General features: G+C 41.8%; 1 protein-coding gene across 3 annotated transcripts in view; it reads right to left on the bottom strand.

Annotated features, from left to right (window-relative positions):
- LOC119654369 (serine/threonine-protein kinase Genghis Khan) overlaps positions 1–17,189 on the bottom strand; it is a 317,948-nt gene that overhangs the window by 221,148 nt on the left and 79,611 nt on the right. For all 3 annotated transcript variants that reach the window (XM_038059717.1, XM_038059716.1, XM_038059715.1), the window contains exon 2: positions 7,049–7,063. The gene's annotated coding sequence lies outside the window, so the exon portion shown is untranslated. The remainder of the gene's footprint in view (positions 1–7,048; positions 7,064–17,189) is intronic.

Genomic DNA, 17,189 nt, shown 5'->3' with positions numbered 1-17,189 from the left:
ACGGATGCATCCAAAAAACTGATCTTGGATGCAGCACATATCTCAGGAGAGCAAACATAAATCTATTGCCGAGAATGTTGGGCGTGTTTGCTTTCACAAAACTTCCCATAGAGGAATTTTGAAACATCCTTCGCTTAATGATTCCATTAAAATTCATTACCATTAATCTGAAATGAATCTTTAAGGAAGCCCTGCCTTTGATTCTCGCTGGGATGTGGGAAGCCATAAACAGCTCTGCAGTATCTACTGTTTTGACAGATACTGCCCCGTGCTGACAGTAATTCGCAGCCATGTGCACTGCATCATATACAGGGCACTAACAGCAGCCCTTTATTTGCGAAATTTGTCTTACGCAACTCCCGGCACGGTTGAACGAGTGCAAGATTTTTCCATCTCCTTAAAATTTCGAAGAATGTGCTGGGAATTGAATCTCCTGTGTATAGCCTTCTTGAACACCACCTACTCATCGACATCCGAATTAAGAAATTACAGAATTCTATGACTGGGTTTACATTGTATGGCAACGTGTTAACTACATCAATTCATAGCGTTTTCATTATTTCGGAAGTTGGCGATCTTCGAGAAAACTCAAATGTTGCTGCGGGGCTATCCTGAAAAAGTTGAAAGATGTTCGCTCGCCGCAGCCATCTTGTTTCCGGGTCTACTAGTGAATCACAAGATTCACACAACAGCCACCGAACGTGGCGCAGATTTTTCGAACCTCGCCTCGATGCCACCAAGAAATAATTTCATGATTGACAGGAACAGGGCATCATTCGATTATCGTTCCGCCAGTAGGCCAGCTCGCTCTACCCCGCCTCCAAGTCAGACGGCACATGGCGAATCACTGACTACAGGCGTCCGAACGCTTGCACGACTCTGGATGATTATCCGCTGCCCATGATTGTTGTTGAAGGAGATTGATTTCCGCATAACCTTTTGCCAGATTCCGATCGCAGGAAAGAACATTCCAAACATGGCGACCACAACTCCATTCGACCTCCTCGACTTCACTTGGTTATCAATGGACTTAAAGCATCATTCCTGCGGTGATATTTAAACGATATATTCGTAGCTTCTAACGCGACGATTAGTACCTTCGACAGCTTCCTTCCACCCTGTCTCTCGCGAGAATATGTATCAACACGAACAAATGCATCCTAGGTAGGAACGAAGTTGAATACCTAGGCTACACCGTCTCTTCAGAGGTTATCAGCCCTCCTTCGCCCAAGGTCCCAAATATCGAGAACTTCCCAAGGCCAGAGACAGCCGCGAACTATGGGAATGCTCAATTTCTATCGTCTTTACATTCCGAGGGCTACTGGAATATAAGCTCCACAGAACGACCTGCTTAAGCGATTTTCCGCCGAGGATAAGTTCTGCCTAATCTGGGTGCAAAAATTAGAAGCTGCCTTTCGAAGCAGGAAAAAAGCTCTCGCCGACGCAACGGCAACCTCATTCTTATCATTGACTGCCACTCTAGCATTGGGGGCAGACGCATTAGATAGTCATAGTCACCTGCCTCAAGCAAGAATTACCTCGTGGTATCTGGCGCCCTTTTGCTTTCTTCTTCAGGAAGCTTTGGACGTCGAGAGACGTTACAGTGCCTACAATTAAGAGCCTCTCGCCACATTTGCTATCATTAAGCACTTTCAACCCTTTCTGGAAGGCTGCTCTTTTACAGCTTTTACTGACCATCGACCATTAGCCTAAGCCCCACAGTGACACTCGGACAAGGCCTCGCCGAGGCAAGTGCGTCAATTGAACTATATCCTGCAGCTCTAGGTATTCGTGAAGTTTATCAAGGGAACAGATAGTGAGGTAGCAGACACTCTATTGCTATGTCCTCAAGAGTTTTCAAGGACGGCTTTCAAGCTTGACCATCCGAGATATTTGGAGTGACACTCTTCGTCTCAGTTGGAATACGAATTTCCCGAGATCTATCTTTCGTCCTATTTCCAATTTCTATACGAATAGAATAGTTAAATTTGCTACCAGGAGGCTCCTTTATAGATCTATATTCCGTTCTTAAAGCTCCTTCAAACATATTATAATGAAATCCTTTATATCACTCTGAGTAGCAAGCATTTCCTTTGAATTGTCGTACATTTCCCTTTATACAATGCCTGTCTCAAGATTCGCTATGAACAGTTTTCCAACCTCTGTTCGGCTCCATCTATTTTCTCATTTCTCTTAACAATTTTCTATCTCTTCATTTCCGTGAATCGATTTTATTTCAACTCAATGACAACATCGAGATTTCAGTAGCCAATTTGATGAAATTCTTGGCAACATTTATAAGCTTTAATGTTTTATTGATAGGCCAGGTCCAAGGGGTGGGACTGCTGAAGTCTGATAACAAAAAAATCTTCAAAGATTTACAGCGCCAGACAGGCCGACATTGTTCATTCCTTGTAAAAATGAGGAAGGATAGTTTGAGTCATGAAAAATGGGAGATAAGAAAGCGATGCGGAGGTCCTTTCTGAAATACGTCCATAGTTCATGAACCAAAAATTACGACCATCATAAAGTTCTTAACCAAAATTGTAGAAAATCGATTAAAATATGAATCACAATTTTGGATGGTTTTATAGTGAGACCGAAAGTATTTTATTAGCCATTTTAATGATGAATACAAATGACTTTGCCGTTTTTATTGGCATATGTTCTCTGCCACCTTCGCACTTAGGAAATGAGAAATTACGACGAGAAATTTTATAAGGAGCGTTGCCAAAATATTTTGTGTTGGCGGACAATATATTCTTTTCCGTTTGGAAGGAAGAGCTTTATTCAAACAATGAATTTCGGATTATTTACTGAATCGCACAATAACAACCGTTTTATTCACATTGGGTAAGTGATATTTAGAACCGTAGAAAGATTATTGTCGGGCATGAATCATGGCGGAGATGGCAAAAAGGCGTGTGAGTTCTCCAATATTTTTTAGGATTTATACAAATCTGGGTTTGCACAGTAGCACCTCGCGAAAGTTCTTGTACATATGTATTCGTATAGGAATGTGAATCTACTTTTAGTTACATACATCTTTAAACAAGTCGGAATACCGGAAGCTCGCGCTGCGGGTATAAAGGTTTTGTGTTCATCTTATGTAAGAAATTTCAGCGCACATTTTTCTATCCGTTTATAGCTACAAATCCAACATAATTCTTGATATTTTTCCAAACTACGAGACATACGTACATATTACAGCCATAGATATTAGGCTCATCCTAAACAAACTTGCCTATTTTTGAATACTGTACACATATATGCACGTATATAAATTGATCAGATTTACTTCTTATTGAGGTTTTGCTTGTAAAACAAAATCTTATTAAAATCGGTTCAATGTCTGTCTGTCTGTTACAGGCACTTTTCTCAGAAACGGCTATACCAATTGGCACGAAATTTGGTGAGAAGATGGGACCTGTGGACCCCCAGACATGCAGTGAGTGGTATCCTCCTACGTTGAGATTTACATGTAAAAGGGGGGTGTAAAATTTTTTTTCACCAAATATACTCATGTGGGGTATCAAACGAAACGGTCTTAGTTTTGAGATTTGTTAAAAACGCGAGGAGTGACAGGAGTGCAAAGTGATGGTTTCTTTAACAAACCCATTCTTAGAAACTACCCAACCGAAAAATCTGAAAAAAATCAGAAGCTGCCTCTATACGGTGCCCAGGCCTCAAAATACTCTCCATATTATATACATAGTATATTATCATATTTCTGGGAAAATTGAGTAAAACCCCCCTTAAGTTTATCTCAGAGTTATGAGTTGGTAGTAATATAAAATATAACATGAAGCATATTATCTCCAAGTTTCATCAAAATCATACTATTAGTAAGGAAGTTACGGTAGCTCGAAGTTGTCTTTACCGTGTAAATTTACAACCCGAAGTACTAATTCTGACATGCTAAATGCATATACATAACGGGCTACGTACAAATGGGATAGTTCTTCACTCAAATATACTTACAGAAGAAGCAAACAAAACCTTTCATACCTGAAGCGCCCAGCTTCCGGTTTCTCGACTTGTATCTATTTGAATTAGGCACTATCCGCAAAGTTCATTAGCATGCATATATTATATATCTACATCCGCACATGTCTGGTTGACAAATAACTAAACAAGCCGGGAAACCGGAAGCTCAGCGCTTCAGATATGAAAGGTTTTGTGTATTTCCTTTATAAAGAGATTTGAGTGTGCATTTGTCTCATTAGCATGTAGCACGTAAAATATGCATATATTATGTGAAAATTTCCACTTTCAAGTAATATTTACATTCATAGTCTTGAATTTGCAGAGAAGCGACAGTTTTGATCTAGTATAACTTTGTTAGTAATAGTGTGATTTTCACCAAATTTGGCTGGATCATGCTCTATGCTATAGCCTACATTTCTGCATTTGTGATTCCAGAGTGAACTTAAGGGGGGTTTTCCTGTCAATAACTAAAAATTCTAGTAATATACTATTATTAACTTTATTTTAACAGGTATCGATATGAAGGGTATTTCGGATCCTAGGCACCATGTAATGACAGCCTCCTGATTTTTTTCAGATTTTTCGGTTGGGTAGTTTCTGAGAAAGGGTTCGTTAAAAAAAATGACCACCTTCAACCCCCTGCACTCCCCACCTTTTCAACTCAAAACTAAGACCGGCTTCGAAAAGTACTAACTAAGACCTTTAATTTGATACTCCACATGACTATATTTGATGAAAAAAAAATTTACACCCCATTTTTGCATGTATGGGGACCCCCCCCCTTAAATTCGATGTAAAAGGATGTAACTCACTATATGCGTGAGCGTTCACAGTTCCCACCTTTCTACCAGATTTAGTGCCAATTGCTATAACCGTCTCCGAGAAAAATGCGTGTGACGGACAAACAGACAGACAAAACCTTAAAAACTAAAACAAAGTAATTCTCTGCGACCCAATTCATAGGAACTCATTTCGTTGTGGTATTGACGATGTGATGATGACGTCATGCAAGTTGTAGAGTCCACGAAATTCACAAAAAATTGTAAAGTTTCACCGCCTATAAAGTAAATTTTTAAAATGTGGAAATATACTGTTATTAACTTTATTTGTGCAGATATCGGAACCGGATATATTTTGAGGCCTAGATTTCGTAGAGATGCACTACTGTGATTTTTTTCAGATTTTTCGGTTGGATAGGTTCTGAGAACGAGACCTGTTGCACTTTTTCCGGGTCATATTTTGAGCCCTCACTCCCCTATGTTTCATCCAACATAAAATATTGAACCAGTTTCGAAAAGTACTCATTGAGACCTTTCATTTGATACCCTACATGGCTACATTCTATGAAAAAAAATTTGAACCCTCCATTCACACATATAGGGAACCCCTCCACCTTACACTCTACACAAGATGGCGCCACATGTAAAGGGAACACCAGATTACATACTCTCACCAATTTTTCTGACAATCTGTTAAGCCGTTTCCGAATAAATCGGGTGTGACAGACAGACAGACAGTGTCATGTACAATGGGGTCCTCGTCCTTCCTGCGCCAAAGGAGGCCACGATAATCGGTTTCGCAGATGATCTAGCTGTGGTTGTCGTCGCGAAACAACCTGAAGACGTTGAAATGTACGCAAACGAAACCATTAGCGCCATAAAAGTGTGGCTGGAGATGGTTTAGCTTGACCTTGCGGAACAAAAGACGGAGGTGGTGTTGATTACCAATCGTAGGAACAGGAATACGATTAATATTCGTGTTGGTGGTCACGTCATCACCTCGAAACCGGTTATCAAATACCTAGGGGTGATGATTGACGGTAAAATCAATTTCAAGGGACATCTGGACTATGCCTGTGAGAAAGCGGCAAATACCAGCGTATCATTAGCGCGGATGATGCCTAACATTGGAGGTCCAAGGTACAGTCGCAGATTACTTGTGGCCGGAGTGGTTCGCTCCACACTATTATACGCGGCATCAGTTTGGGAGGAAGCACTAGCGTGTGTGAGTAATCGTAGGAGAGTGAATATGACTTACCGCTTAGTGGCGCTAAGGGTGTACAGCGCCTTCAGAACAATATCAGCCGAAGCAGCGTATGTTATTGCGGGAATGATCCCGATAGACATTCTGGCAAGTGAGACACGCTGCCTGTACGAGCCAAGGAAAATGAATCCTCTTGAAAAGAATGCAGAATACGGAAAGGCGGCAAGGCGAGAGTCGCTGGAGAAGTGGCAGAAATGGTGGGACGACTCGCAGAGGGGTCGCTGGACCCACACTTTGATTCCCCGTATTGAGCAGTGGATCCAGCGACGACACGGTGAGATTAACTACCATCTTACGCAATTCCTGTCAGGACATGGTGGTTACAGGAAGTACCTGCACCAATTCAGGCTGGATGCTTCTCCCTTGTGTCCTGAATGTGGTTGCACACCTGAGGACCCGGAGCATGTTATATTCCACTGTCCACGATTTTTCTCAGAAAGGAGGAGTCTGGAAGACTCCCTGAAAACCAACCTAAGCCCGCATAACATCGTCGGGGAAATGTTGAAATCGGAGGGAAACTGGTGTGCGGTGAACTCCGCAATCAAACGAATACAAGAGGAACTTGGAAGAGCGGAGCGCGCAAGGAGGACGCGAAGAACGGAAGGCGTGGTCGCTTAAAGCGCAGTCCACCCCGCGAAGTAATGCTTTGCGGCGGTCCCGCGGGGAAGGAAAAAGGAGAAAGTGGGGGTGGTTTTACTGGATGAGAATCCCACACGCTGTTGCAACCTGGCGCGGCAGTGTCTTTGTAAGATTTCCACCTCCATCCATGAAAAAAAAGACAGACAGACGAACAGACAGACACCGTCTCGATTCTAATAAGGTTTTGTTTCACACAAAACCTTAAAAAGGACGATTGATGTGTTTAGCATTCATATTTCCTGCAGCCGCTGGGGGTCAGAAGATATTCTCTCTCTCCCTCAATTTAGATTATTTTTCTGAATGAGATTAATGGTGTGCCGGTGCTGTTCCCATGTAAACTTTCGTTTTCCAAAGATGCGCATCATATCCACGTACTTACTTTTTGCATTCAATCCTGAAACGAGAAATAAATAAACCGAGTTATTTTCAATTCGCTTTCTTTTGACTGAGGCAATTGAAAAATTGCCCCGAATATGTTTCTTTCAATCCGCATCCATTCATTCCTTATTCATTCAATCTCTGGCGCAGTAGATTTACCGACACAATTCATACCCAACAAACCAAAGTGCATACAAAAATATTTTAAAAAGAGAACAATCAAAACAATATTGAGGGTTATTGTCGACTATAGCATTATATCATACGAGTTACACACATGAAAATAAAAATAAATTTTCGGGGCTTTGTTGAAAGCGGAGGAACAATGATCATTTGAAGGTTACTCTGAGGATATACTCAATGCCTCACGTAATAGAGAGTGTACACACAACAATGGGAAATGATGGCAATGATGGCGTTGATGGTGACTATAACGACGACATTATGACTTTTTTGGTTAACAATAAAGAAAAAATCATTTCTTCAGGGTATATTTCATACAAGTATGGACGCATAACAATAGTTAAGAAAACGCCTTGAAGTACTCGCTACTGCGTTGTAAAAGGTGCAATAAAAATAGATTGCGCAACGGTTTGGGTACCATGTCTGCAACCAGTATTTGGAGTTCACTTTCCACCGGAATGAAAGGCGTCTAGACGTTGAGTAATTGTTAGTTAAGTTGTCCAGACTACTCTACGTTCTGTTTGTTTTGAATCGAGGCTGATAAACCTTTCGATTTATGCACATGCTTAAAGTCATTTAACGAAATGTTGACGCCAAAACAAAACAATAATAGAATGAAATTGAAGATTCCCAAGCCCAAAAGTTATCGAGCTCCTAAATTTAAATCTTCCCTTGCAATTTGGAATAAGATCTTACCATATTCAATATATATAGCTTCGTCTATCACTACTTAGATTCGGGACAACCAGAAAGATGAACAATCGCACATATTAAAGCTTATACAACTCAAAGGCGGTCAAAGGATAGTGTGAGACCTACAAAAGCATTGGTTGACACTCACGATGGCGAACAGAACCTTAGAAACGCTTGCTAGACCAACACCAAGAGTTCTGTTTCCAAATCCCATCTCAACGTAACCGTTGGAAGTTTCCTCCTAACAAAAAACTGCAGGTGGAGAAGAATGGATACCCCGCGGCTAAAAGCAGAATAAACTATGTCAATTGGTCTTTCAAGTTGGAAGTTGGTCTAGGGCTGACAACCCTACTCGGAAAACTTTATTGTCATGAAGACACTGTAATGATTCACCTATTTTCCTGAAAAGCTGTTCAGTAGCTAACCAATATCCTGTCTTAATATGAGGATGATGTCTGAACAAAATCAGGTGTTCTGTAGGAATATTACAGCGGCCATCTAGGAAACCGTATGTGCGCCGTAGGTTTCCTAGACAGCCAAAATATGTTGTTTAGATATTGCCCTGGCCTTATCGACTTTAGATCCGATGTCCTTGCTCGCATGTTCCGCCGATTCGGTTTTGATTAGAGTTTAATTGGGGATTTATCAGTAAAAAGGATGCGAGTTCGTTGTCGCTTGCCCAGCGCATTATTTAGGGTAAAACCATCATCGATTAGCCTTTTTCAGAAACCTTTCCGATCGTCAATATTTTTTTGAGTCAAAAGCGGTTTCATTGGCCTTGCGTAAACATGTTTTCCCTAGGGACGGCTCCTGATGTAATCCCTGGCAGTTGTCAAGCTAACTTTTTTTCCACGACGTTGAAATTTAAGATTTTTGTTACAGTCCTAGTTCCCACTCCAACTTTACCCTTGACAAACGATGTAATTTTTCTTTTATCCGCCGATGACAGGACAGAGGGTCTACGACTTATTCAGCTTTCCTCGAACTGTCCTGCAGACCTTGTGGTCCACAGCTTCACGGCTTTCCATGAAACTCAAAGTTGTTGGCTGATCGAAGCGATGTTGTTTCCTTCCCTATGCAACACCTGACTTTTGAAAATTACCAAATTATTAAAGAATCCTTACCTCAAATTGATTGTTTTCACAATGTACGCCTTTAAAACAAGTCGGGAAACCGGAAGCTGGACGCTTCAGGTACGAAAGGTTTTGTGTATTTCTTAGTACGTAGCACGTAATATATGTACATATTATGTGAAAGTATCCACTTTCGGGTGATATTGACATTCATAGGCTTGAATTTGCAAAGAAGCAACAACATTGACAAGCTCCGTCCTAAAGACCGATATGCCTTCCAAATAAACTGGCAAATTATTCGAACGAGTAATCTATAACAGATTATGCAATTGCCGAAAAGGATGGCGGTCTCTCCGAAAATCAGTTCGGTTTTCAAAAGGGGAGGTCTACAACGGATACAGTTGTCCTAGGAGCTAACACAGCACTTGACGAGGACAAATGTTGTGCAGTGATCACACTCGATGTGAAGAACGCCTTCAATTCCGCTAGATAGAGCAAAATACTTGAGTCCCTAATCAACTTAGGCGTGGCGAAGTACCTGATGCATATCGTTGCCGACTTCCTAATCGAAAGGATTCTGTGCTGCGAATCAGATGAAGGAATGAAATCCTACCAAACGACATGCGGAGTTCCACAAGGGTCTGTCCTAGGGCCACTCTTGCGGATTATTTTGTATAACGGAGTACTGACCCTAGACCTTCCTACTGGTGTGGCCTCCATTGATTTCGCGGACGATATTAGTGACAGTTGTTGCATGTCTTCTCGAACAAGTCGAGCTTTATGCAAATGAAGCAGTCTATAAGATTAAATCCTGGTTAGAGAATGCTGGTCTACCGCTTGCAGAGCATAAGACGGAAGTAGTACTTATTACCAAGCGGAGAAAGTGCACTTCCTTGAAGATCAAAGTTGGAACGCAAACAATTCATTCCAAGCCTGCACTTAAGTACTTAGACGTAATGATTGGCCAGAGGTTAAACTTCAGATTGCATGTGGAGGGTGCAGCAACCAAGGCATATAACATCGGAGCAGTGGTTGCGAGAATGCTACCAAATATAGGTGGCCCAAGGCCGAGTCGTCGACTCCTTATTTCGAAGGTGGTCAGTTTGATCCTACTGTATGCAGCCCCAGTATGGGCAGATGCATTGAAAACTATAGCAAATAAGAGAAAGATTGGAGCTGCGTATCGCATAAGCGTACTCCGAACATCTTACGGTTACAAAACAATATCCAATGAATCAGCTTGCGTGATAACAGGAATGGTCCCGATTGAAATTCTGGCGAAAGAAATACGACGACTTTACGATCGAACGTATCTCACCGGAGAATCTCATGCCCGTCGGCGACAGTTCGCATGAACTGAAACTGTCGCGGAATGGCAAGAGAAGTGGGACGAGCCAGAAAAAGGCCGCTGGACTCACAAAATCATATGGGATATCCAGAAATGGATAGAGCGACCCCACAGCGAAGTAGGTTTCGACCTAACTCAATTCTTGAGCGGACGCGGAGGCTATCGAGCATATCTGTATCGATTTGGGCGTGATGATTCGCCATATTGCCCAAATATTGCAGAGGTCGCAGAGCACGTCTTTTTTCATTGCCCCAGATTCGAAGCCCAAAGGGCTACATTAGAAGCTACAACCGGGAAGCACTTTACATCCGAAAATATATTGGAACTTATGGTGAAAGCAAAGGGGATATGGACCGAAGTCGAATAGATGATTGCAGCCATCGGGAAGAAGCTTAGGCAGAAAGAAAACAGCCGAAAGAATGAATACGAATATTAACATGAGCGCAGAATAAATTATGATCCAGCCCCGCGACGTAATATTAAATGGGAGTCCCGCGGGAAGAGTGGAAGGAGAAGGAGGTGATTTTAGTGGGTAAGAGTCCCACATGAACGTGAGGCAGGAGTTTGCGGTAGCTTTTGAAGTTTTTCACCTTCCATCGGCAAAAAAAAGACAAACAGACATTGAACCGATTTTAATAAGGTTTTGTTTTGCATACAAAGCCTTAAAAATTATAGACGGAGAAGGTTGAACGCGAGCGCCCCGCGCCTAAAAACGGATTAAACTGCGTCAACTGATCCTCCAAGTTGGGGCTGGGTTAAGATTAACAATCCTAAACGGAAAAACCACCTATTGCGGAGACTGAAAGCTGCTCAGCAACTAGAAAGGTCCTATCTCAATATGAGGCTGATGTCGCTGCGTTGCAAGAAATGAGCAGGAGAAGGAACAGTTTCCTGTAAAGCTTTTTTGGAGCACCGTCTTCCCCAATGATAATAAAAGATCCGTTTTCTTTCACTTGTGTATATGATTGACCTTAGCATATACAATATTGCACAATATTTACTACAAACTTCATTTTTTTAATATTTGGCGTTGAGTTAAGTTTAGAGTTAATAAAAGTATCACTGAATCCGCTCAAGAAAAAGAATGGCTCTTCCCCGGCCGGTGGACAAGAACCCATTCCTTAGCCCTCGCACCATGGTAAATATCGCAGGTATTGAAAAGTTTCTCCATCTGACGTTGCTTCACTGACGATGATATTGAGCTCAATGTCACTGGACACATAAATAGTGCTAAATGACTCAAAGCCATTGAAGTAGAGTACATGGTTTTCGAGAAGTCCTGACAAAAGTCGAACGCAAAGAGTGATCTAATGCACAGTTGAGGCAGTATGGGATCAATTGAGGAGGTTTTAATAATCAACCGGACAAAGGAAACCTTGTACAGACCAAAGTTGGCAGGTAAACCACTAGTGCTCAAATATTTGGGAGTTCTGATCGATGAGCAACTGAATAGAGAGCAATGTGATGAAACTACTTCCTGCCCTGTCAAATCGTTTCCTTCTTATTATAAGGGCTGTTAGCTTGATCCTTCGATACCCAGCCGCTATCTGGTCCGTTCATCTAAAGAAGAAATCAACATTCGCAAGGCAGCACTGACAATAGCTGCATCTCTATGACACAAAATTTGCAAACCGGAAAGACAATACCTCTTGGCGGCAATTAGCACGGATTTACAAAAAGAATCTTGGACATACCGAATTAACCCAGATGTTTCAAAGTGTAGCAGACACCACTATGGAGAAGTTAGCTATGGATTGACGGAGTTCCTTAAAGGCCGCGGAAAGTTTGCAATTGTCACGAAGAATAGGGAAATTTCGAAAAAAGCATTAAACCCGTAAACGGTACTATGGTCAACTTGATAGAAGCTCTCGACCTCGTTACTCTGGGTTCGAATCTCGGTTCACCATGGATATTTGTGTTCGCTTTTGTGTAGTCCAGCTGCTGTAAGGTGATCATTTACGCAGCGTTAAGAGTAGTAACTTGAACGCTGTTTCATTTATAATCAATATGAGGACGAAACTGATACGAAAAAGGAGGAACTTTACAATACGAGCTTCAGTTAATAACAGGCCCCCACGTGATAACATCGTATGACATTGCGGGGGTGAATAGCGCATGAGAAAAGAATGTGATTCTGGAAAAAATATAACACAGCTGTGCAATAGAAGCCAGTGATTGACTCCATCATCCTACGATGCAAAAAAAGGAAAAGTAGTAACTCACACAATGAGATAAATGTGTAAATTCCTATTCACTCAGGACGAGCTCACAATGGTGTGCAGTGGTTTGGAAAAGATTCTCGTCCGTCTTGGAGGATAGGACTTAAGTGATTCACAGATTTAGGCCTCAGTAAGGTTTGAAATTTCAACCCCGTAAAGCCGTCATCGCCTAATATTGTGTAATTTTTTGTTAAATTAAAAAAAGATTCCAATTGAGTGCCATAAGTTGTTGAAAATGAAAATTCCCTATTTCTTGCCCGTATTTTTGAAAGATATAAATGATTTTCTAAAGGCTGAAAGAACATCAAAGATGACCTATGTCCAAGTCGATCTTTCTGTTTCAACTCAGCAAAGAATGACTAAAATCAAAGAAATAGTGCACGGAAATTTTCATTTGAACATTCGGATGATTGCTGAGACTGTAAACTCCAATGTAGATATTGTCAAGAAAATTTTACATTACGAATTGAACATGAAAACAGGCTATGCGAAGTTGGTCCCAAAAAATTTGACCCCTGATTGAAAGCTCGTCTGTCAACAAACCTGGTCAGATTGCCTTGAGAGGTTAAATTAAGAATCAGAATTGACGGAAAACACTACTACTTGCAATGAAACCTGGATATTGAAATTCGATGTTGAAACTAAGCGGAAATTCATGTAGTGGAAAAGCTCCTGTATCGCCAAAAATTAAAAAAGCAAGGATATTACAATCAAAATTTAAAGCCTTTGATATCAATGGCATCATTATAACTGAATGGGTTCCAAGGAGTCATACTGTAAACCAAACTGGAATTTGTACCAGGACAGTATGGCAGGCGCGCGGTCTCTCAAGCATTAGACACTTCAGTAGTCGAACCCGAGCCGTACTCGCCTGATTTAATACCCCGTAACTTTTTCCTGTTTCTAAAAATTAAGTCTCCCCATCAAAGGAACCCGGTGCAAATCGATGGAAGACATGAAGCGATATTTAGAAGAAAGAGGAACTTTCCAACAAGGTTTGAAAAAGAGGACCTCTAGCTACTCCCTTCATATCTCCTTTCTCCTTGACGAGGTAAATTCCAAAGTATGATCCTACCGTGTGTGACATGAAAATAGTCCCAATTTGGAGCGCCATATCTGTTTGAGGGGGGATGACCGCCGAAATTATTTAATTCGGCTAGAGTATAGGGGTAAAATTAAAAATTCAAACTTTATCAAAAAAAAAAACTCCAGAAGCGAATACGCTCTAACAAAAAGGAGGAGAGAAAGAGGCTACTCCCATTTTAGACCATTTCCCATCCTCCCACCAAATTTGGTGCCAGTCGGTATAACCGTTTCTTAGAAAAGTGCATACAACAGGCAGACAGACGGACAGACAAACAGTAAACCGATTTTAATAAAACCAGTATCTTTAGCAAACGAGATTATGTCCCATTATACCACACAAAATCATCCATTTGATGTCATTCAACCTAAAATGGAAATACAAACACTACCGTAGCAAACAAAAAGAATACCAACTCAACAATTTCTCTTCCGTTTAAAAGGAACTTGACATTTGGGTATTTGACATACTTTTGGTGCGAATCCTAGCGAAATGCCTATTCAAACTAAACTCTATAAGTGTGTTTCTACCGATATATGAAGGAACTGAGTAATGTGTAGTTACATAGTTCATGTTTCCCTCTTGGTGGGGGTCAGGAGGAAAGAATTTTGTTACTCCAAAAACTATCAAAATACCAAAAAAGCAAGAAAAATTGAGGTTTAGGTACGAAGGATGCTAAAAGTCAATATCCCGATCAGTTACATCATTCAAAACTCCAATTCAACACTATTCACAAATCCTTCATACACTCATACAAACAACAATCGAAAGAGCAATATTCGATAGTCTTTCATTTTGGGGATTCTGCTTCCCATCCAACTAACATATCAAAGAACCTAACCCAATTCTCAATATGATTCCAATCACATCCAGGTCCGCTATAAAATGGGAAAGTACACCGTGTGCAAACGTAAAATGTGGGACAACAGAAAAGATGCAAGACATATACGAGTACGTATTAGTGCATGCCGGGCTGCATTCAATCCTCATTTATTCGTCCATCGTATGTACACAAGTTCATCGTTTGTAACTTATGAGAAATTCTTTGCACACAAGATAGAAGATACACAGCGGTTACTACAAGATATCGAATTGGGTCCTGTCCAATCGTGAATCGTGGGGAGAATGAAGCAGATGTTGGAGAATCCTTTGGAAAAATTTACCAAACATTAAGTTTTCAAAGGTAGAAATTGCGGTCGAATGGTCCCCATCAGGACCCATTTCGGTGGTTTATAGTGTGAAGGATGTGTTGAAAACATATGTGATAGAGGAATCGGTTATTCACCCAAGTAATATTTCACGGCGAGCAGGAAGATAAATGTTAGAACACATTTGCAGTCACTTATTTTAAAAACATTGAGAAGAAATTGGCACTTATGGACACTTATAGATATCATTTCTAAGCAATCCATTGGAATATGTTTGATGTATATCTTAAACCAGTTGAGAAACCTCTTATAAAGACATTTAAGTGTGAATTTGTCCCATTAGTACGTAACACTTAATATACGCATATATTATGTGAGAATATTCACTTTCGGGTGATAGGCAGGGCAATTTCTGAGAATCGCCCCATTGAATAAATGATTACTTTCGACCCCCCAAACTCCCGGCCTTGTCAAAACTAGGATCAGTTTTTGAAAGTACTAATCGAGACCTTTCATTTGATGCCCCACATGACTATACTTGGTGCAACGTGCACCAAGCCATAAAGAATATGGTTAGGGCTATTAGAGTCCTTTATAATAGATCGCAGATGTAGGAAAAGAATAATATGGATACGCCGAACCCCGGTGTGCCAACAGTGTCACAAGCGACCAAAGCGGCGCCTAATCGTATTACCAACGAATCACACGAAATAAACGAATACGTGAAAAAGAGGGGGATCCTCTCAATAATTAGCAGGCGCCTAAGAGAAAGAAAGGCGGACAGGACATTCTGAAAACCAGCATCAACAGCTCAGAAGAAGGAAGACGTACAGCGAATGTAGGAAACTCGACCAGCATTGCGAATCCCAAGACGCACTCGTCCAGATGCGATTGTTATCTCCAGTAAGGGCAATCTGTCCTACGCGGAGATACTCAAAAAGGTCAAAGCTGATCCCGACCTAAAAGATCTGACCGGAAATGTGAACAGAATCTGAAGAACCCAGAAAGGAGATCTCATGTTCTAACTGAAAAGATCCAGCGTAGGCAAAACTGATGACTTTCCCACTCAAGTGAAAAGCTCACTTGGGGAGAATGCTGCAACGCGTACCCAAAAACATGAGATCTATATACAATGTAAGGATCTCGATGAAGTGACATCGGAAGGACAAATGTGTACTGCTCTGAAGTATTAATTCATGTTGAAAGATCTTACCGAGGAGTCTGTCGTGGGCTTACGAAAAGCCTATGGTGGTACTGAAACGGCCACAATACGAGTACCAGCGGAGGCAGCGCAGAAGTTGTTGGTTGCCGGAAGGGTTCGGATTGGATGGGTTGTCTGTCGTTTAAGAGAACAAACTTCACTAAAGAGGTGCTTTGAATGCCTCATGTTTGGGCACTTCGCGAAGGCATGCACCAGCAGCATTGATCGATCCGATCGATGAACAAGGTGTGGGGAAAAAGGCCATATTGCGAGAGAGTGCAATAGCGACCCCAAATGCCTATTGTACGAAGTAAAAGAAGGACAGGATAACCGGCATATTGCCGGAAGTGGTAAATGGCCGGAATTCAGGAAGGCGCTCACTGCAATGAGAAAATGAGGTTCATTCAAATAAACCGTATAGACACCGTGGGCGAAAATAAGTGGTGCATATGTATAAAGCTGCTACGCCCCACCAAGTTTGACACTGTCTAAACTCGAGCAAATGCTTGATAATCTTGTTCTCGACGTGAAGAGACGAAGTCCAAAGGTGATTGCTGGTGATTTCAATGATTGGGCCCTAGAGTGGGGTAGCAGAGAATGAAATGCTAGGGGGCGCAGTTTATTAGAAGCTTTTGCGCAGATGGACATAGTTTTGGTTAACGAAGGCGTTGTAAACACCTTTCAGAAAGGGGGGGGTCAGACTTGGTTGTATACCTGACCTTTGTCAGCCCCGCGCTGGCGCGTGGTATGGCCTGGTGCGTCAGCGAACGCTACACCCACAGCGATAACCAGGCAATTTGCTTTGAGACATGTGTCGAGCCACAGGGCAAAGACCCATCATGCCCGAAACCGAGAGAGATTTCAGGCTGGTCTGCAAAATCTTTGGCTGAGCTGACCTTCATAGAGGTGTGGTTAGATCAACCTGATAAAGCAGACGCCTCTACGGGAAGAGCCGTCCATCTGGCTCAATGCATCGGCAAAGCATGTGACGCGTCTATGCCTAGGAGGTGCTCATTCCCCAGTAGAAAACCAAACTACTAGTGGAATGATGAATTGACCGGCCTTCGATCAGCCTGGTACCGAGCCTGAAGAGCGGCTCAGAGGGCAGTAGGTAGAATCGATCAGGGGCAGAAAGAGTGCGCCTATTAGGCAGTCCGCAAAACCCTCAAGTTCGCCATCCAGCGAAGCAAGAG

The sequence above is a fragment of the Hermetia illucens genome, chromosome 4, assembly GCF_905115235.1.
Source record: "Hermetia illucens chromosome 4, iHerIll2.2.curated.20191125, whole genome shotgun sequence".
In the NCBI taxonomy this organism is placed as follows: Eukaryota; Metazoa; Arthropoda; class Insecta; order Diptera; family Stratiomyidae; genus Hermetia; species Hermetia illucens.
Note: the sequence above shows the minus strand (reverse complement) of the source record. Positions and strands in the feature narration are given on the sequence as shown.